Source organism: Chiloscyllium plagiosum, unplaced genomic scaffold (genome assembly GCF_037043375.1).
Source record: "Chiloscyllium plagiosum isolate Xiang-an unplaced genomic scaffold, Cpla_swu_hap1 HiC_scaffold_13, whole genome shotgun sequence".
NCBI classification, from domain to species: Eukaryota; Metazoa; Chordata; class Chondrichthyes; order Orectolobiformes; family Hemiscylliidae; genus Chiloscyllium; species Chiloscyllium plagiosum.
Window position 1 is genome coordinate 37,592,202 of NW_028270151.1, and position 22,340 is coordinate 37,614,541.

General features: G+C 40.2%; 1 protein-coding gene across 1 annotated transcript in view; it reads left to right on the plus strand.

The window, feature by feature from the left end:
* Positions 1–22,340, plus strand: part of sox2 (SRY-box transcription factor 2) — a 112,667-nt gene that overhangs the window by 79,896 nt on the left and 10,431 nt on the right. Inside the window, exon 2 of the transcript XR_006313422.2 lies at positions 14,859–15,047. The gene's annotated coding sequence lies outside the window, so the exon portion shown is untranslated. The remainder of the gene's footprint in view (positions 1–14,858; positions 15,048–22,340) is intronic.

Here is a 22,340-nt window from a genome sequence, read left to right on the forward strand (position 1 = left end):
GGAAGTGAGTTCCAGAGCAGCACGAGGGGAAATGCAAGGTGAAACGAGTCTCAGAGCAGCACAAGAGGAAATGGGTCCCAGAGCAATGTAAGGGGAAACAAGTCACAGAACAGCAGAAGCGAGTCACAGAGCAGCTCGAGGGGAAACGAGTCCCAGTGCAGTGCAAGGGGAAACAGGTCCCAAAGCAGCACACAGGAAAACAAATCCCAAAGCAGTGTGAAGGAAGTGAGTCCTGGAGCAGTGCAAGGGGAAAAGAGTCCTGGAGCAGTGCAAGCTTAAGCAGGACCTGGAGCAGTGTGAGGGGAAAACAGTCCCGGAACAGCGCAAGGGGATCTGAGTCCTAGACCAGCGCAAGGGGAAATGAGTGCCAGAGCAGCGCAGTGGGAAATGAGTATTGGAGCAACAAGGGGAAATGAGTCCCGGTGCAGCGCAATAGCAACGAACGCTGGAGTAGCATGAGGGGAAATGAGTCCTGGAGATCCACAAGGGGAAAAAGCAAATCCTGGAGCAGAACAACTTACCTTGGTGTAGCTAAATGCTGTTGCAAAGTGGACTGAAGGCTTGAAGTGGAGCAGGACTGTTGTTGCACTAGGGCCTGGCGTGGGTGGCCAGACCATGAGCTCGCTGAGCTGCTGCAATGTACTGTATTGTCGATCTGAAATTCTTTAGCGGACTGTAATGTCAATTCTTTAACTATGTTATGACTATCTTACTTCTAATTTATTTTTATACACTGTAAGTAATGCTACTACTTTCCTTTTATGCCTCTTTTGTATCCAAGATTTGTTCCTAGGTACTTGACCTAAGATCATGCCATTAGTGGTAGCCATTATAAAAGTTTTTCACTGTACTCCTGTACATGTGACAATAAAGGATACTTTATTATCTAATGAAGTAAGCAGCAGATTATTGTGTGAGAAAATTCACCTGGACCCACAGACAGTAAGCTTCATTAAATTCCCTGAAATTAACACTTAATCAAAATAAGGGAGAATTCATCTCATTTCTGTTTTCTATATTGTAATTAACTTTTAACTCAATTTGTCATCTTCCTTCTAATTCCATATTCCTTAATCTTCTTGAATAATTTTTGTTTCCCATGTCAAAGGTTTTCCTAAAGTCTACATAGTGATGTGGGACATGAAAGTTCCTAATTTCCTCTTTTTGCTGAATTAAGATGCAATGGTGGACACCAATTGAGTATGAAATGGAGATGTCAAGTTACCATTCTATTTCCACCTATTAAAATATTTAGCTTAACTTCAAACCATGTGTCCAAACCCCTGCCAAAAAGAGGTGGAGGTCTTGCTGTTAGGTTATAGTTTGGCAAGTTGGTGTTATTAGACAAGCAGGAAGCTGGAAGAACACAGCAAGCCAGGCAGCATTAGGAGGTTAAGGTGTACCTCTAACCAAGTTGATGTTATTGTCAGTTTAGATACCATTTGTATTCCTATGCATATTGCTGCCATTATTTATTATTCCCATTCACAAATCATAAGTGGTACAAATTAGGGGGCAATCAGTTTTTGCAATATGCCAGGGGCATGTCAGTTACTCTTAAAGAATATGGTGCATAGAAGTTTGGAAGATATTTATTAATAATTAATATGAGTTTGGTTCAAAGTACTTTGTGGTGTAGAGTTTATAGGGCTCTTTGCATTAACTTTTTTTTCTTTCTGCAACTTATAACCTTGAAGGAAGAGGAAGGGAAGGGGTGCAGAGCAACAGCGCAGAGAAAGCAAATGAAAGGAAACATACTCACAGGGTGGCTGCACAATTCGCTTAGTCTTTGTCTGTTGGAATGAGAGAGTTTGTAGATGAGAAAGGATGGAAAGATGCTCAAAGACCCTTTAAGCCTTGCTGTCAATTTGATCATCTCCACTTCTGCCGATGATCATAAGATGCAGGAGAGAAAGAGGCCATTCAGCCCAATAAGTCCGCACTACCATTCAAGATATAGCCAATCTGATAATCCTCAACTCTACGTGCTTCCCTTTCTCCCTTGCTATTTAAGAATCTGTCTATTTTAGCCTTAATATACTTAACAACCCAGCTCTGTAGCATTGTGGTAAAGAATTCCACAGATTCTCTGTCATCTAAGAGAAAGAATCCTCCTCATGTCTAGATGAGCCTGAGCTTATGCTCTCTGATAACAGACTCACTCACAAGGTAAACATGCTCTCAACATCTATCCTGTCAAACCCCTAAAAGTCAACTGTCACTATTCTAAACCCCAATGCATACAGGTCCTCTACTCATCCTATCTTCATAAGACATTACCTCTATGATCAGAGTCAGTCTATTGAACCTTCTGTGGAATGCTTCCAATGCTAGTGCATCTACCCTTAGATAATGATACTAAAACATTTCAGAGTATTCTAGGTACAGTACAACTGATGCCTGGTATAGCTTTAGTAAGACTTCTCTGTTGTTATCTTCCATTCCTTTTGAAATAAAGGCTAATATTCCATTTGCTTTCCCTATTACCTGCTGAAGTCTTAAGCTAGCTTTTGTGATTTATGTACAGCATCCAAATTCCTCTGTGCTGCAGCTTTCTGCAGTCTTTCTCCATTTACATAATATTCAGCTGCTCTATTCTTTCTATCAAAATGCAAAACCTCATATTTTCCCACGTTATATATCATCTGCCAAGTCCCTGCCAGCTCATGTAGCATGTCTACAGCCCTCTGCATACTTCTTGTATCAATTACATCATTTGCCTCAAAGTTTGTTGTGCTGGAAAAGCACAGCCGGTCAAACAGCATCCCAGGAACAGGAGAATCGAGCTTTCGTATATAAGCTCTTCATCAGGAAAGGGGAGAATCTGATGAAGAGCTTATGTTCAAAATGTTGATTCTCCTGCTCCTTGCATGCTGCCTGACTGGCTGTGCTTTCCCAACACCACAGTCTTCAACTCTAATCTCCAGCATCACTTTCTCTCTACATCATTTGCCTTCCGACCTAACTTTACATCATCCACAAACTTGGCTATAGTACATTCTCTTCTGAACCTGTGGCACTCCACAAGTTAGAAGTTGCCAATCTGAAAATGCCCCACCAAAATGCTGGTGTGGCCACACTTGGAATATTGTGTACAGTTCTGGTTGCTCCATTACAGGAAGGATGTGGAAGCATTGGAAAAGGTGCAAAGGAGATTTACCAGGATGTTGCCTGGTCTGGAGGGAAGGTCTAATGAGGAAAGGCTGAGAGACTTGGGTCTGTTCTCTTTGGAAAGAAGAAGGCTAAGGGGGGGTTTGATAGAGACATACAAGATGATCAGAGGATTAGATAGAGTAGACAGTGAAAGACTTTTTCCTAGGATGATGACATCAGCTTGTACGAGAGGGCATAACTACAAATTGAGGAGTGATAGATTTAAGACAGATGTCAGAGGCAAGTTCTTTACGCAGAGAGTAGTAAGGGCGTGGAATGCCCTACCTGCTAAGGTAGTCAACTCAGCCACATTAGGGAGGTTTAAACAATCCATAGATAAGCAAATGGATGATTTTGGGATAGTGTAGGGGGACGAGCTGAGAATAGTTCACAGGTTGGCGCAACATCGAGGGCCTAAGGACCTGTTCTGTGCTGTATTGTTCTATGTTCTATGTTCTATTCAACTGTCTGTCTTCTATAAGATAGGCAATTCTCTACCCATACTATTACATTATCCCACCATCCCAACTCTCTGTATTTAGAAGTTATTCAATTCTCTATCCATGTTTATATACTACCTCCAACATCATAGCTCTTATCTTATTCAGTAATCTTACTTGTTGTATCTTATCAAATGTTTTTTGGAAATCCAAACTTATTACATCTACCAGTTCTCCTATTGCTTCTTGTAACTTCCTCAAAGGATTATAATAAATTTGTTAGGCATGATTGCCCCTTTATGAAACTATGTTAACTCTGCATGATGATATTGTATATTTATATGTGCTCTGCTATTACATTCATTAAAATAGAGTCTAATATATTCCCAATGACAGTTGTTAACCAAAATGGCCTATAGTTACTTGTTTAATATCTTGCTCCCTTTTCGAATAAGTATATTATAGTGCCAGTTTTCCAATCCCCTTATTCAGAATCTAAGGATTCTTGGATGATTACCACCAGTACATCCAATATTTCTGTTGCTAATTCCTTTAATATCATAGGATACAACCAATCAGGCCCAGGGGATTTATTGGTCTTTAGTCTCATTAATTTCGCAGTGCTTTTTCTCTAGTGGTTGCTATTGTACTTAGTTTCTCTGCCCTTTGGTCTCTTGAATATTTAGTATTTTTGGAATGCTACTGGTTTTCTACTGTGAAGATTGATGCAAAATACTTACGCAACTCAACTGCCATGCCTCAGTTCTCTATTTTCATTTCCTAGTCTCATTCTCTCAGGGGCTTATGTTCACTTTACTGGTCCTTCTCATCCTGTTCATATATTTAAAGAATCTCTTATTATCCATTGTTATGATACCATGCTAATTTTTCTCAAGTTTTATTTTCTCCTTTTATTTGGTCAACTTTTCTTGGTTTTTAAAACTTGCCCGATTCTCTGGCATATCAGTAATCTTTGTCACATTATATGATTTTTGTTTTATTTTGATACTATTATTCACTTCCTTGGTTAACCATGGTCAGTTTATCCCTTTCCTAGAAACCTTCTTACTCATTGGGATATACCTTTGCTGTGAGTCACAAATTATGTTCTTAATATCTGCCATTGCTCATTTACCATCTTTTTTGCTAAACTCCTTTCCAAGTCCACTCCAGCCAAAGCTGCCCACATTTCTTTGTAATTACTTTTACTTAAGTTTAGCATATTTGATTCTAAACCATATTTCTCAGTCTCAAACTGGATGTGAAATTCTGCCATGTGTTTCATAGGGGTGTGTTTACTCTATGTTCATTTATTAATCCTACCTCATTACATAATGATTCTAATAAGATCAGCCAAGTAGACCTCATCGAATATAAGTTCTCTAATTGGGGCTGTTAGTCTGGTCCAATCAGCGAACTCTGGCTGTCAGATAAAAAAAGGAGTGTTGCCCCAGAGGTGGTCGAAAGGTGCTGAGGGTGGTTAGTGAAGCCGGAAGGTGGGTAGGCTGTCCTGACCGCTGTCACCCTGGGCGGGTACCGGGGCGGGCTGTCCTAGAGGTGGTCGAAAGGTGTGTCAGGGCGGACCGAGAACCGGAAGGTGGGTAGGGGCGGGCTGCCTTAGAGTGGTCGGAAGGTGGGAGGGGCGGGGGCTTGTTGGGTCTGTATTGTCTGCACTTTTGTATGTAACGGTATTGTCTAATGTACAAATGTCATTGTCACTGTCTTGTCATATGTGGAACTGGGATTTGAGGTTTGTCCTCCTCTCCCTGTAAAATGGTTGAATGGTAGGGTTTGGGGCCTAGCTTTGCTGCTCCTCTCCCTTGTAAAACTGCTGTCTTTTGTGTACAGCTGTCAATGTTTTTTGTAAACTGTTTTGTAATTTGTTTAATATAAAAAAAAACAGGAAAAAAAAATAAATAAAAAAAAAAAAGGAGTGTTGCCCCAGAGGTGGTCGAAAGGTGCTGAGGGTGGTTAGTGAAGCCGGAAGGTGGGTAGGCTGTCCTGACCGCTGTCACCCTGGGCGGGTACCGGGGCGGGCTGTCCTAGAGGTGGTCGAAAGGTGTCAGGGCGGACCGGAAAAAAAAGAGTGTTGCCCCAGAGGTGGTCGAAAGGTGCTGAGGGTGGTTAGTGAAACCGGAAGGTGGGTAGGCTGTCCTGACCGCTGTCACCCTGGGCGGGTACCGGGGCGGGCTGTCCTAGAGGTGGCCGAAAGGTGTGTCAGGGCGGACCGAGAACTGGAAGGGGCATGGGGTGGACCGAGAACCGGAAGGTGGGTAGGGGCGGGCTGCCTTAGAGTGGTCGGAAGGTGGGAGGGATGGGGGCTTGCTGAGTCTGTATTGTCTGCACTTTTGTATGTAACAGTACTGTGTAATGTACAACTGTCATTGCTGTTGTCTCTTTATATCTTTATGTGAAACTGGGATTTGAGGTTTGTCCTCATGTCCCTGTAAACTGTTTGAATGGTAGGGTTTGGGGCCTGGCTTTGTTCCTCTCCCTTGTAAAATTGCTGTCTCTTGTATGCAGCTGTAAATGTAACTGTTTGTTGTAAACTGTTTTTTGTAATTTGTTTAATTTAAAAAATAAACAGGAGTGTCAAAGGGAAAAAAAAATAAACAGGAGACACTGAAAAAAAAAGGAGTGTCTGCTGTCACCCCGGGCGGGTACCGGGGCGGGCTGTCCTAGAGGTGGTCAGGGCGGACCGAGAACTGGAAGGGGCATGGGGTGGACTGAGAACCGGAAGGTGGGAGGGGCGGGGGCTTGCTGGGTCTGTATTGTCTGCACTTTTGTATGTAACAGTACTGTGTAATGTACAACTGTCATTGCTGTTGTCTCTTTATATCTTTATGTGAAACTGGGATTTGAGGTTTGTCCTCATGTCCCTGTAAACTGTTTGAATGGTAGGGTTTGGGGCCTGGCTTTGCTGCTCCTCTCCCTTGTAAAATTGCTGTCTCTTGTATGCAGCTGTAAATGTAACTTTGTTGTAAACTGTTTTTGTAATTTGTTTAATAAAATAAAATAAAAAAAAAGGAGTGTCAGGAATTTTGGCACACTGATAGCTGACTCTGAAGAGACAATAAAGGTTAACTTGGTGACAGGATGTTGGCCTCTGTGAAGTTATTTCATTTTGGATATAGGTTTGCTCAGAGAGCTGGAAGATTCATTTCCAGATGTTTCGTTACCCTACTAGGTAACATCTTCAGTGGGCCTCAGGTGAAGCAATGCTGAAAATTCCTGCTTTCTATTTATATGTTCAGATTTCTTTGGATTGGTAATGTTATTTCCTGTGGTGAAGTCACTTCCAGTTCCTTTTCTCAGGGATAGTAGATGGGGCCTAACTCAATGTGTTTGTTGATAGAGTCCCGTTGGCATGCCATGCTTCTAGGAATTCTCGTGCATGTCTTTATTTGGCTTGTCCTAGGATGGATGTATTGTCCCAGTCGAAGGCTCACTGAAGATGTTACCTAGTAGGGTAACGAAACATCTGAAATGAACTTTTCAGCTCAGCAAGCAAACCTACATCCAAAACCTCAACCTGAGCTACAAATCTTCTCAAAACTCGCTAAGTTATTTCATTACGCACTACCCAACCAAAAATAGCTTGATTGCTGGTTTGATTCACAATATGGTGAGAAGTGAAAGGAGAAAGGTTTAAGGGGGATACACGCAGAGAGTACTTCACACAGAGGGCGGTAGGTGCCTGGAATGCATTGCCAGCAGATGTAGTAGAGACAGCACAGTAGATTAATTTAAGGTATGTCTGGACAGATGCATGAGTAGTTGAGGAGCAGAGGGATACAGATCCTTAAGACTTGAGCGATAGGTTGAGACAGTGGGATTTGTATTGGAGGAGAAAGTGAGGTCTGCAGATGCTGGAGATCAGAGATGGAAATGTGTTGCTGGAAAAGCGCAGCAGGTCAGGCAGCATCTAGGGAACAGGAGAATCGACGTTTCGGGCATTAGCCCTTCTTCAGGGAAGAAGGGATTTGTATTGGCACAGGCTTGGAGGGCAGAGGGCCTGTTCCTGGGCTGTAAATTTTCTTTGTGCTTGTTTAATATACTGTTGCAGGAAACTGTTCCAAATAACTCCATGAATTCTTCCTTGTGTCTACCTCAGCCAATTATTTTCCTAATCTACATGAAAATTAATGTCACTCATGATTAATATACTACTATTTTTACATGCCCTCATTATCTGCTGATTTATTCACTGTCGTACAGTATAGCTACTTCTAGGGGACATGGATTCTATATCCTCCAATTCAAGATGATTTCTGCTATTGTACCTATCCTATCTTGTCTTAACAAAGTTACCCAACCATTGTTTTCTTCCGGATTGTCCTTTTGAAAAATCACACAACACTGAATATAGAGCTCCTAGCTGGATGTCCTTTAAAATGCCTCTGTAATGACTCTAAGATTGTTTCCATGAACCACTATTTGTGTTATTTCTTCATTTATTTTGTTCTGAATATAATGTGTGTTCAAGAGCCAAACGAAATGTAAAATGGGTATAAATTAAGGTGAGAAAGGGGGACAATTGGAGTGAGGTGGTGTTAAGCTGCCTTCTCAAACCACTGCTCTCCTTATGCCCAAAACATCGATTCTCCTGCTCCTTGGATGCTGCCTGACCTGCTGCGCTTTTCCAGCAACACATTTTTCAGTTTTGGTGTAGACACACCCACTATGTCTTTAGGGAGGGTATTCTAGGTTTCCAACCCAGAGGTATGGAAGGAATGGTAATATATTTTCAAGTCAGGATGCTGAATGGCTTAGAGGGGAATTTACAGATGGTAGTCTTTGTCCTTCTGGATACAGAAGTCATGGGTTTGGAGGTGTGAAGGAGCCATGGTGAATTTCTGCAGTGCATTTTGAAGATGGTACACACTGCTGTGACTGAGTGTTGGTGGTGAAGGGAGTGAATGTTTGTGGATGTGGCGCCAATCAATTGGGCTGCTTTGTCTTGGATGGTGTCAAGTAATGAGAGCAATGAGAGTATAGAATTTGGGAAGTTATGTTACAGTTATACAGGACGTTGGTGAGCCTACAGTGTGGAGTATTGTTTGCAGTCTTGGTCACCTTGTTATAGGAAGGGTGTTATTAACCTGGAAAGAGTACAGAAGAAATTTACAAGGATGTTGCCAGGACTCAATGCTCTGAGCTACAAGGAGAGGTTTGACAAGCGAGGACTTTTTTCTTTAGAGTATAGGAGACTGAGGGGGAACCTTATAGAGGCATATAAGATTATAAGAGGCATGGATAGGGTGAATGCACTCAGCCTTTTTCCCCAGGGTTGGAGAATCGAGGATTAGAGGACAGCTATTACGAGGGGGCATAGCTTTAAATTAAGGGGTGGTAGGTATAGGACAGATGTTAGGGGTAGATTCTTTATTCAGCGAGTCGTGAGTTCATGGAATGCCCTGCCAGTAGCAATGGTGGACTCTCCCTCTTTATGGGCATTTAAACAGGCATTGGATAGGCATATGGAGGATAGTGGGCTAGTGTAGGTTAGGTGGGCTTAGATCGGCGCAACATCGAGGGCCAAAGGGCCTGTACTGCGCTGTATTTTTCTATGTTCTATGACATCAGTTTAAGGTTAGAGAGAAAAGAATAAAAGGGAACCCGAGGAGCAACTTTTTTTACACAGACGGTGTTATGCATATGGAATGAGCTGTCAGTGGAAGTGGTTGAGGTGGATACATTTAGAACATTTAGAAGGAATTTAGACAAATACAAGGATAGGAAAGGATTAGAAGGATATGGGCCAAGTGCAGGGAAATGGGGTTCGCGAGGATGGACATTTTGTTCGATATGGACCAGTTTAGGCCAATGGGCCTGTCTCTGTGCTGTAGGACTCTCTGACTCTATGACTATGTGTTGTGAAGCAGCAGTAAGTTTTGAGGGTGCGATTTCAAGTAAAAGGAGGTGTATTAAGTGCCCAATGCTTAATTGATAAATAAGCATGGGAAACTAGAAAGACAATAACTCATAATGGTTCGTCTTAAGCAAGATTTTGCAGGGCTGTGCAGAGAGTAAGGGGGAGTGTTGCTAACATTGCTTTTCTTCTGTACTGTAGCCAGGTTCTTGTGACATCACAAGCAGTGTTCAAATCTTTTGTCAGCAATCTCTATGCCTATTGTCTTGGCACAAATCTCCCATCACGAAAGAGGCCATTTGTTCAATCTGCATTTTCACTGTTGCATCAGAGAACCTAGATACTTACTTCAAAGCTGTTTCCCTAATGATGTCCTGCTCACTGCAATACAAGGTTTCTGAGTTGCAGCTGCCGTACTAAATTTCCTGCCCTCTCAACAGGCAAGTTGCCTACAGGTTGTGTCATTTAGACTGGTGCTAATTTCATCTGTATTTCTAGATAGTGGATAGGCTCTTGTACTGTGAGCAAACATGCAGGGACACTTCCTGCTATTGGAGAAACATGCATTCACACCTCTAGCAGAGGAAGTGCATTCAAACATTTTTGACCTGCATTAAATGCACAGCTTTACTCTCAGCTTTGCTTATATATCTGATATGGTATATGATAACACACATGTATATCTGGAAACCACTGTGATGAAATCCATCATACGGTATGATAATCAGTTAAACAAAGTAGAGAGGCTTTAGGTCCATTCCTAGGTTGTCATCACTGATTTGTTTTTTTCATTTTCTGTATTGGGGATGTTGAGATGGGGGTGGGTTGGCAGATGTTGAGTGTGCTGCAATTAGAGTCATGTTCTAAGTTAAGAAAAGGGAATATTAGAAAAGGCTCCTATTGCTCATTTCAGCTATGTTGCACAATTATGGATATTGCGTCAGGAGAAATTAACTCAATCATGATCCTCCCTCATAGATAACTACACAAAACAAGTCAAAATTTTTTCAGTAATTATCAGAAGTTTATTTTGATATGGCCATGACTCCAATCGAGAGTTACTGTATTCAGGAGGGCATTTGTAAGAGACACATAATATCCCTATACAATTGGATATTTATTACTGGCAATCTGATTCCTAAACCTGATGATTTAATATTTTACGTCTTTTAGCCATAACACACATGCTGTTAGGAGGTCTGACTTTCATGATAGGTGCTGTGAATTCATAATTGCTCAAAAAGCTTTATTGTCTTTATTTTGTTGTTGTGTGGATGCATCTGCAGTTGTTTCTCCTTGTTAAATATGTGACATTTTTAAATGAAAAGACAACAAGAAACAAAGTGCATTTAATCATCAGCAATTGTAAAGTGGGAAACTTCATAAAGGGAGTTGTACTGAAAGTCAGAATGTTACCATCTGGTATCTTAGACCCACATCAACCAGTAACAAACCTCAGTTGTCAACCACACACCTCCCATTGTCAATCAAGGAGATAATACAAAACCTCAAGAAGGCAATTAAGTATAAATTAGAATCTCTATGAAACTAGCAGGCATTTTTGATCCATCTGATGAATATCCAAGATTTGAAACCGAAAACCTTTGGATGTCTTGTGATATTTAAATTTTAGCAATGCACAGAGAGAAAAAAATATTTGACTCTACTTGAAATCCATGAAAGCAGTGATTGTTCTAATCTCAGCAATTTGGCAAATAAAGTTTAGGTCTTTGAATAGAGACAATTGTGAGAATTCTTTTGTACAATAGGATGATTATATAGTCACAATCTGATAATGTATTTTCCACATGTCAAGATAATTCATCTTCTTTCCATTCTTATGCTCTGTATCTGGTAAAAAAAATTGTGGGAATAGGAATTAGTTATAAATGTGGAATTAATTGGTTATCTATAGTCGCGCTTGATAAAACTGAGCATGGTTGATTTCAAGGGAAGAATTTTTATCTCATTGACAAAAATCAAATAAGGTAATCATTTGAATATTAAATCCTTTTGGGGACCTTCACTTGAACATACAATTGTAACATATATTTCCAGTTACTTTTGGACTTGGCCTGAAGGGTCAGACACATCTAGACTGTGAGAAAACAAACAATTAATTTAGTATCAAAATGTAATAGAATAAGACCATAGCTGGACCTTGCTATTGTTCTGTGGGAATTAACTTCTGCAGGTCACATGTCACTGGTCAATGACCCCAAGCTACATAGGGTCAGGGATCAGGGGAGAGTACACTCGGTTGTTTGCTGTGTTATTGCATTCAGCAAATGCTTATTCTTTTACTGGAATAAACACAAAAGATTTTAATACTTCAATATGTTTGAATAATTTATTTTGGTAAATTTGTTGATTTAATAAACATTTTCAGATGTATTTGAATTGCAAGTGACAGAATTAAATTACATTTTATGCTATCTTTCCAGAAAGATATGGAAGTTCTATCAGTTCAGTTTCTAAGAACACTACTATCTGTACTTCAAGTTGAAATGGCTGCAAGTTGATTATGCACTTTCAAAGTAAATGGAAAATATGTTTAGTTGAAATGCACAACAGAACAATAGTCTTACATTTTCATGATTGATTGATAATACCTTTGTAATCAGTTCTGCTTTATTAATTTTTTTGAATCTGAATAGCCATTACATGAACTAAGTAGATCTCAGATTTCCAATATCAGTGTTGTTACATTAAAACAACCTACTGCCCTCAATGTATGATTAAACATGGAAAAGTGAATGAATTAGTTAATTATTGAAAATGTATAATAAAGTTGGAGTTAAATTAATTAATGCAATTTGGTGTAATATTTCATATTGTCTTTGAGATGGTCTGTTTCTATCTAAACCATTATTGTTGTGGAAAAAATAATATTTTCTTGGATAACTGATTTTTACATTTAATTTTGTAGTATTAAATGTAACACATGACAGAGTCTACAACATTAAGCACGCTTTGGCAATATGGTGTTGTAAAATGCTTCAGGCTATGTCCTCCAGCTATTAGAAAAGCTGCCACATGTCTTTATTGTGTATCTAGTTAAACTTTAACATTCCTTTCCAGCCCATGACTTTTACTTGAAAAGCCTTTAAAAGTCCTGACAGCAGCCATTTACATTCTCTTTGGGCCATGATACCGACAAGCTGACAAAGTCTAAAAGGTCCTTGAAAATGTAGATGACATCATATTCAGGCACGACTGATTGATTAAGGGCGTTTGTGGTTACATTGACCTATGAATAACTGAAGATCTTGACCACTGTAGTCTAGAAGTGTCAAAGCAGCTTTCAGAAAGTCAGCAAAAAGCCTATTTGAACTGTAAAAGGTGAAAACAAGGTACAAAATCTAGTTAAATAGAACTGTGCTGGTAAGGACTGCTCAGTGGTTCCAGTGTGATTGTGATTCTTTGTACTTACAAATTAAAGTTGCAGGATAAGTTTAGTTTAAACATCCCCTATGTGTAAAGTGATAACTGCAATTCCATTTGTTGCAATAGAGTGTATGACTCTGAAAGGGTTAATGCTAAGGAATTCTTTAAGCACCACTCACCAGGATGATATCATACAGTTTTGATGAGAGAACAGCTTAGGACCTTAAAGGAGTAACACTCACCAGACAGATCCTCCTGTAACAAAGTATATAGTGTAACTTGTACTTAGTTGCTCATATGTAATAGGCTAATATAGAAATCACCAGTTTCCTAATCTCCCCTACTCCATCTCATCCCAGATCCAACCCTCCAACTCAGCATCAACTTCTTGAACTGTCCTACCTGTCCATCTTCCTTCCCACCCATCCACTCCATCCTTTCCTCTGACCTATCACCATCACTCTCCACCTTCATTTACCTTTGGCATTCCCAGCTACCTTCCCCCCATCCCACCCACCCCCCCCAAACCCAATTTACTGATGAAGGTCTTATGCCCAAAACATTGACTCTCTTGCTCCTTAAATGCTGCCTGACCTACTGTGCTTTTCCAGCGCCACACTTTTGACCCTGATCTCCAGCATCTGCTGTTCTCACTTTCTCTATGTGTCCATATAACACATATTGCAGTGTAAATCAATAGGCTGAGGGGATGAAGCTTCATTTACCAATGCTTACATTAACAAACAATTATGTGTGAATGAAAACTTCAGACTTCATTTCAAAATATTCACTCAAAATACGTCTGTATCATAAATGCGATCTTAGTACGTTGATCCACTATAGTACAATAATTTCTGGTAAATTGAGCACCTTACCATATTGAAAGCAAATTGATAGTTTCCTTGTTTCCCATCATCAGCACTGATCCACAGCATTTGTAGTGAAGGTCTGTAAACTGAACCATCCTTCCTGGCTGACTGAGGGTGTGTGATGTGAAGGTGCCAATGTTGGACTGGGGTGGATAAAGTCAGAAGTCCAAAACACCAGGTTATAAATCCAACAGGTTTATTTGGAATCATAAGCTTTCGGAGCTCTGCTCATTCATCAGGTGAAATCAGGTGAGGGTGTGTTGCGATGGAAGGCCTCATAGGAAGAGGAAAACTGCAACACATAGAACTGTTAAGTAAAAACACTCCAAAATAAGTCATTCTTATATTATCTCACACGGAGCAAAAGCTCAAGGAGAAGTTCAATTAATGAAAATGTAATTTTTATTGTATTCCTCATAATAAAACTTAGATAAAAATATATTTTAGAATTTACATCCCATAGAGCAGAAACCTATGACATAAACCTTGGTGAAGATAGAATGTAAAGTTCACATTAAGCCATGATAATTTTAGTCGAGGTTGAGCTTTGGACTGCTGTCAATAGTTTGCTACCAGAAATAAGCACAATTTCTAATTTTTTTGTTTTCTTCCTCTGATAGAAATAATGTTTGTACATCCCAACAGCCATTAGAGAAACAGGTAGTATTGAAAATGTAAAGATGTACCTTTTTGAAATATTGGTATAATTTTTTTATCCACTTTGCCTGGAGGGAAGGGAGGAGTGCTGAGAGAGGGAACTTGAGTATTTAATTTGCTGAAATTCACTCATAGCTCAGACTCCACTGTAATCGTGCTGGTATTCATTTAAACTTGATTTTATTTGGGTGACTGAGGTGCTTATTGGATCTTAAGTGTAATTTTTAATTAACCCAACTTGTTGTACAAAACCTCTCAGAATTGCCTTCAGGCACTGTCTGATTCATTGACTGAAAGCAATATGTAAGTGACTGTAAGCAACAGGTTTTAAGACTTTAGGAATCATGTGCTAATATGCTTAGTGGATTTCCAAGATGTTTTTTAACTTAAAAATTACTTGCTTTTGATTATCTTTTAATTGCTCACTCAGACTAAGCTTCCATAATCTATTATGCTCCCATTTTTAATTCATTTCTTTAGATGGAGGAGCAGCAGAGGAAGAGGAGGAGCACAATCCTCAACAATCAGTATGAGCAGCAAGTGGACATGTCAGAATACAGGAGGTGAAGGGAGATGAGAGCTAATTCTTGAGGCCCTTCTGTGCTCACAGATTCCGAAGGATAACAGTTATTTGCCTGCATATCGCTGAGACGGCCATTCACCAAGCAGGTTATTGCTGATCATGATCTTCTCATGCACTGTGACCTATTGCTGCTAGCCCAGGACAGAGGTAGTCAAAGTCAGCACATGTCTTAATTTATCTGGCTAATGCACCTCAAGATACTCAGTACACTGCTGTACCAAGCCAGACATCCATGTTCTGTTTGGAAGGGTCAACTAATACTTCAATTTACGGACACCAGCACTTAATAGGAGAGAGGTTTGGAATATTTGGCATTGACTGAGTTCTGTTGCATCCAGGGAATTACAGACTGCACTTAAATAGCCATTAAGGTAGCAGAGAATATGCTGTTAGCTCGTATCATAAGAAAAGTGTGTGATTGCAATGGAAGGACGATATAAACAAATGCCATTTTCATAGACAATTATCACAAAATCCTGTAATATCTTGTAATAGCCAATCAGTTCCCCACTATTTCAGTTTTCTGGAATGGTTGCTTCAGAATAAAGCTTACTCTTTTGCAATTTCACTATTTCATAACAGTTCAGGAACTTGACTATCACACTTATTAAGCAAACGTTTAGGTCCCTGAGATCTCCCTATAAAGTTCCTCACAGAACATGTTATATTAGTGTAGTATCCTGCCTGATAATAACTATAGTGAGTCTCACTTCTGTTGTGGGCAAAGTCTTAGAGAGAATTGTAAGGGATAGGATTTATGAACATCTGGATAGGAATAACGTGATCAAGGATAGTCAGCATGGTTTTGTGAAGGGCAGATCGTGCCTCACAAACCTTATTGAATTCTTTGAGAAAGTGACTAAGGAGGTAGATGAGGGTAAAGCGGTAGATGTGGTGTATATGGATTTTAGTAAGGCGTTTGATAAGGTTCCCGATGGTAGGCTACTGCAAAAAATACGGAGGTATGGCATTGAGGGTGAGTTGGAGGTTTGGATTAGGAATTGGCTGGCTGGAAGAAGATAGAGGGTAGTAGTTGATGGCAAAGTTTCTTCATGGAGTGCCGTCACTAGCAGTGTTCCGCAAGGATCTATTTTGGGACCATTGCTGTTTGTCATTTTTATAAATGACCTGGAGGAGGGGCTAGAAGGTTGGGTGAGCAAGTTTGCGGATGATTCGAAAGTCGGTGGAGTTGTTGACAGTGAGGAAGGATGTGTCAGGTTACAGCGGGATATAGATAAGCTGCAGAGCTGGGCAGAAAGGTGGCAAATGGAGTTCAATGTAGGTAAGTGTGAGGTGATTCACTTTGGTAAGAGTAACAAAAAGATGGGATACTGGGCTAATGGTCGGATACTTGGTAGTGTGGATGAGCAGAGGGATCTTGGTGTCCATGTACACAGATCTCTGAAAGTTGCCACCCAGGTAAATAGTGCGGTGAAGAAGGCATATGGCGTACTGGCTTTTATTGGTAGAGGAATTGAGTTCCGGAGTCCTGAGGTCATGTTGCAGTTGTATAAGACTCTGGTGCGGCCGCATCTGGAGTATTGTGTGCAGTTTTGGTCGCCATACTATAGGAAGGATGTGGAGGCACTGGAACGGGTGCAGAGGAGGTTTACCAGGATGTTGCCTGGTATGGTAGGAAGATCGTATGAGGAAAGGCTGAGGCACTTGGGGCTGTTTTCATTGGAGAAAAGAAGGTTTAGGGGTGATTTGATACAAGATGATTAGGGGTTTAGATAGGGTTGATCATGAGAACCTTTTTCCACGTATGGAGTCAGCTATTACAAGGGGGCATAGCTTTAAATTAAGGGGTGGTAGGTATAGGACAGATGTTAGGGGTAGATTCTTTACTCAGCGAGTCGTGAGTTCATGGAATGCCCTGCCAGTAGCAGTGGTGGACTCTCCCTCTTTATGGGCATTTAAACGGGCATTGGATAGGCATATGGAGGATAGTGGGCTAGTGTAGGTTAGTTGGGCTTGGATCGGCGCAACATCGAGGGCCAAAGGGCCTGTACTGCGCTGTATTTTTCTATGTTCTATGTTCTATAGCTGAAAGTGGCAGGGTAACAGATGCTATCATCTGAGTAAGAGGAACTGGCTGTAGCTGAAGGTGATGGAGGATTTGAACAATGCATTGCTAAAATGCAATACTACTAGAAATAAACAAAGCTCAGTTGTTGGAGTTGCATTTTCAGCATTCTGCAAATTCTGCTACACTGAGGAGTGGCACCAACGTCTTCCATTTTAACAGTCACTATTGCCAATCTCTTGATCCTTTTGAAATATATGGCACAGAAGTATCTATAATATTCCTTAATATTGAATTCAGTAAGACAACTTGAATATCAATAGTTTACTGATAATAAGTTATATCAATATGATATCAAAGATAATATCATTATATCAAAATGTTGTGGAAAAAGCACTGAAATCCAAAGTGCCAAATGTAGTCAAGACAATTAATTTAATGCCAAACACAAAAATTGGCTTGAATTTATTTCTCACCTAGGTATCAATTCATTGCATCTTTCTCAAAAGAAGCTTAACTAGACTGACAAGTTACTTTCACAGTAACTTCAGCAAAGCTGATGGGATACCATTATTACTCATGTGGTATTTTTGACTTGGCTGTGGTCAGCAACTTTTGGTTGCTTCAGACTTTGAGGCCTAACTGTGATTTTGGACTTTGGCAGTTGCTCGGACAGTCTGGCTGATTTCTGACATCATTAAAATCATGTTCCTTCACTGTCACTGAGTTGAAAGTCTCTCCCTAAAGGCATTGTGGGTCTACATGCAGCAGACGGACCGCAGTGGTTCAAGATGGCACGTCACCATCACCTTTTCAAGGGCACCTATGGATGGTCAATAAATGCTGGCCCAGCCAGTGACACCCAGGTCCTGCAAGTAAATTTAAAAAAAAATACAAATGTTCTATAAATGAATGACCACATGTTCCTCAGAGAAATATAGAAGAGTTAATATTCTTTTCTCTCCTTGAACAATGTTCTGCAAACTGAAGAAAAACCTGTCAAATTGTGTCATAAACACTCCTCCAAAGACCAGAAAGTTATCAAACGCGACATAAATCGGGGTCCTTCTGGCTCAAAGACAGGCAGACATCCAATTGAGCCACAAGATCTCCCAGGGCTATAATTGTCAGAGTTCTTGCTGAGATAAGCTTCTAACCTCAAACTCTTACCTTTGCAGTGCTGGAATGATTATTGCTCCCCTCAGTTTGAAATGATGATCAGCTTGAATGTTCTTACCCCTGAATTATCTATCTCTCCCTCATGTTCTGTGCCATTTCCACAAATACCATGTTTGTCAGAGTAGTCAGAGGCTGTGTATTCAGTGTTATGATCCCTAGCTAATGTTATTACCAGACAAGTCAGATCCCTGATGGAAATCTGACTTGTTAAATTATATTAAGGTTTATTTTGGTTTTAAGATGAAGTGATCTCCAACTGAAAGCTATGTTTACCAATATTTAAGCCTTGCTCCTGAAGAACCACTTGTGAGAGATGGGCCATTGCATCTGGGTACCAAATATCACCTTCCTTGGATGGTTCTCTCCTCCCAGTTCTGTGTTGGCTAATGCTTAAAGGGCAGCTGAGAGTAAAGATAGACGGATATGTTCCAGATCACCTTACAGCACAGAGACATCACTAATTGGGAGGAGAATGCTGTTGACTGTTCAGCACGGCAACATCACTACACTAGCCAGTTTAAGGCTCATCAGTTTGAACATGAGGTGGAATGGTGGTTGTTGAGGAAGGAGAAGGAAACTAACCTGGGGCTGTGAAATCCATTTCCCTGACAACAATATGTTTCCACTGTGGAAAAACCTATGGAGCTAAGATTAGCCTCCTCAGTCATCTGATGACTTCTCAGGTCGAATGGAATTCATCCTTGATTCTGAGGAATTGTCAATGATACACCATAGCAACTTGGAGGAAGTGAGGAAGCAGATGCTGGAGATCAGAGTTGAAGAGTGCAGTGCTAAAAAAGCACAGCTGGTCAGGCAGCATCTGAGGATCAGGAGAATCAACGTTTTGAGCAGAAGGATTCCTGATGAAGAGCTTATGCTCGCAACGTCAATTTTCCTGCTCCATGGATGCTGCCTGACTGGATATGCTTTTCCAGCACCACACTCTTCCACCATAGCAACTTGCCAAGGCTTCAAATTCTACATTGCCTTGATTTGGAGCTACCCTTCCTGGGCCAAATTTCTGGAACTCCCTCCCTATCAGAGCTGTCGATGTATCTAACCTGGGGCTGTGAAATCCATTTCCCTGACCACAATATGTTTCCACTGTGGAAAAACCTATGGAGCTAAGACTAGCCTCCTCAGTCATCCTCCACTGTGGTGGTTCAAGAAGTTGAATTAAAAATATTTCCTCGTAGCAAACTTCAAGATTTCAGCATTTCCTGCTAAACTAGAGAAGAAGTGCAGAAATAAATTCAAATATTCCCTTCTTTCCTAGTTTTGTAAAAGGCCTAATTAGCTACTGAGTTATTTCATAGAGCTTGTGATATACACAAGAAACTTGCATTATATTTGAAAAATAAACAAAAACTTATATGGTTGCTGAAAGATAAAACTGCTACAGGTTATATAAATTGTCTATTATTTAAATACTGAGTCTTGCATTTAACATCAGTGTTAGAAAAATATTGTTTCAAATCTGAATTTAATCTATTCTTCGTATATCTTCCGTGAACACACCCTCCAATAAATACCAATGTTTTAGTGAGAGAATGGTTTTTAAAAATATTATGTGTATTTTATCTTTTCACATGCTTATTTATAATCCAAATTATAATGGAGTAAAAAGAGCTTCCTATAACATCTCTTTTCCTCATACTCTGTCACACATAATTCTGAATTTTAAACCCTCAGTTTCAAAGACCCAGGTGCACCAGTTTTTCCTTTGTCTCTGAAGAGATAAACAAACACTCATGTCAGTTAAAGAACAAATTAAAGGAAATGTGTTTATAAAGGGATAAGAAAAGCAATTTGTTTAGAAATACATTCCACTGTGATGTTGTGTAAAATGTAGTAGAGTGATTACCCATTGGTGTTTATCAAATAGGCTCATTTTCATGCTCAACTGCAATCATTTCTAAGGAAATCACTCTTGTAGGGACATTCCCTGGGTGACTCCAGTTTAACAAACATTGACCAAAGACTGATATACAGTGTAAAGTGCAGGCCCTTCGTAATGGTACTTTCTCTAGAACTAGTTTTGTGTCAGAAACCAGATGCTTTTACAAAGCTGTGCAAAAATCTTATTTTTGAATTAGCAGTTTTCAGACAGCCTGATTTTTGCATGGTTTATGTAGTCCATGTTAAAATGAACTTAAACCACCTGACCACAGTTGATACCTTGGGGTTTACAGCAGAAGAGAGGTTATGTCACTGGAGTGTTAATCTTAGATAACCAAATAAAGGCGATATGTGACTTCAGCCGCAGGCTGACATTATTTACTCTGAAGTGACCTAATGAGCCATTCTTCTGTGTCATGCTGCTACTGGTCAAATCAGAAAAGGTCCACCACCAACTTTCTCAGACTAATTAGAAATGTGAATTAATGCCATTTTACCAGCCATTTATTTATCCCAAGAACTCAACAACTTTCCCTGTCCCTTCTAATTTCCCACCAGGCTCCACTAACAACATTTTCTTAGGCTGGAGTATTTTTACCAGACCACTGGTTTAATAGTTTAGCCACAGATCTGGTTTAATTATCTGAAGTAATACTGCATTCTTTACTCCCCATCGAAATGCTCTTACTATTCCAAAATTATCTTGGAGCTATGGATAACCTTAGGTTCCTGCTCTCAATGACAAACCACATCCTCTGGCCCCTTTCTTCATTTCCTGTTAATCTTCAACATCAAAGATGAAAGACATTTCTTCATCTTTATAGATTAAGATTACCCGATTGGCTGCCTGAACTACCCATGTTCTACTTTGGTCTTGACCAGCCATGTCACAGCAAAGTTTTCAACTTCTCTTCACCCCAGCTTTTAACAGATTTATCTTGATAAATCATTACCTTCTGTATTTTGCATCTCTTCTTGTTCCAACTCCTAGTCACATGATTAACTTTTCTTATCCCAGTGCTCATGTAGATTACCAATGGCTCATTTACTACTGGATACGTTTCCTCTGCCCTTTGCAGCTATTCTCATAGTCTCATCCTCAACTCCTCCATCTTCCCCAACTAATGGTCTCTCTGCAAAATACCTTTGGATTCCATAGTTTTTGGAGGTGGCAGGGAAAGTGGTGAGAAGAGCAAATATTTGGGCAGCTTGGCTCGAGAGAGACACTCCCCCCTTTCTTACCATCTCGCAAATTAAGCGAAGGCCATTAGCTGATCTTCTCAACTTGCCAACAATTAAAATTCTTAAGTGCTCAATTAAAAGCCATTTAAGGGCCACAACTCACCACCAGCTGATTATCTGCCTTGCCAGCAGGCAGGAGAAATAGCTGGTTCCCAAACTAGAAAACAGGGTGACATGCTTGTGGCTTGGAAGGAGCTGCTTCTCCATTGCCCCAACCTGGGGTCAATCAGGGATGGGATGGAATGGAGAGGGAGTGGCCAATGAAAGCTAGTCAGCACCTTTCCTTGCCTCAAAACCCCCCTTTCCCCACAAGCCCAATCCTATGAGACCTGAAAGAAAACCACTTACCTTCTTTATGCTGGTGAAGACTTGTCTCACAAACTTGATTGAGTTTTTTGAAGAAGTAACAAAGATAGGGTAGGGCAGTGGAATTTGTCTACATGGACTTTACTAAAGCATTTGACAAGGTCCCTCATGATAGAAGATTAAGTCATGTGGGATCCATGGTGAATTGACAAATTGGATACAAAATTGGCTTGATCATTGAAGACAGAGAGTAATTGTGAAGGGGTGTCTTTCTGACTGGAAGTCTATGACCAGTGATGCTCTGCAAGGATCAGTGTTCAGATTTTTGTTGATTGTATTAAATGTAAATGACTTAGTTGAAAATATAGGTGATCTGATCAGTAAGTTTACAGATGACACAAAAATTGGGGAAGTTGTAGATAGTAGAGAAATAACAAATGGAATTTAATCCAGACAAATATGAAGTGATACATTTGGGAGCTCAAACACGAGAGGAAAGTATACAGTTAATGGCAGGATCTTCCAAGTCCAAAACTCCCTCAAAGTGGCAAGACAAGTAAATAAGGTGGTAGAGGAGGCGCACGGCATTTGCTTTCATCAGTAGGGATATTAAGTATAGATGTTGGCAAGTCATATTGCAGCTGTATAAAACTTCAATGTCTACATTAGATTGGTGCTGGAAAAGCACAGCAGGTCAGGCAGCATCCGAGGAGCAGGAAAATCAACG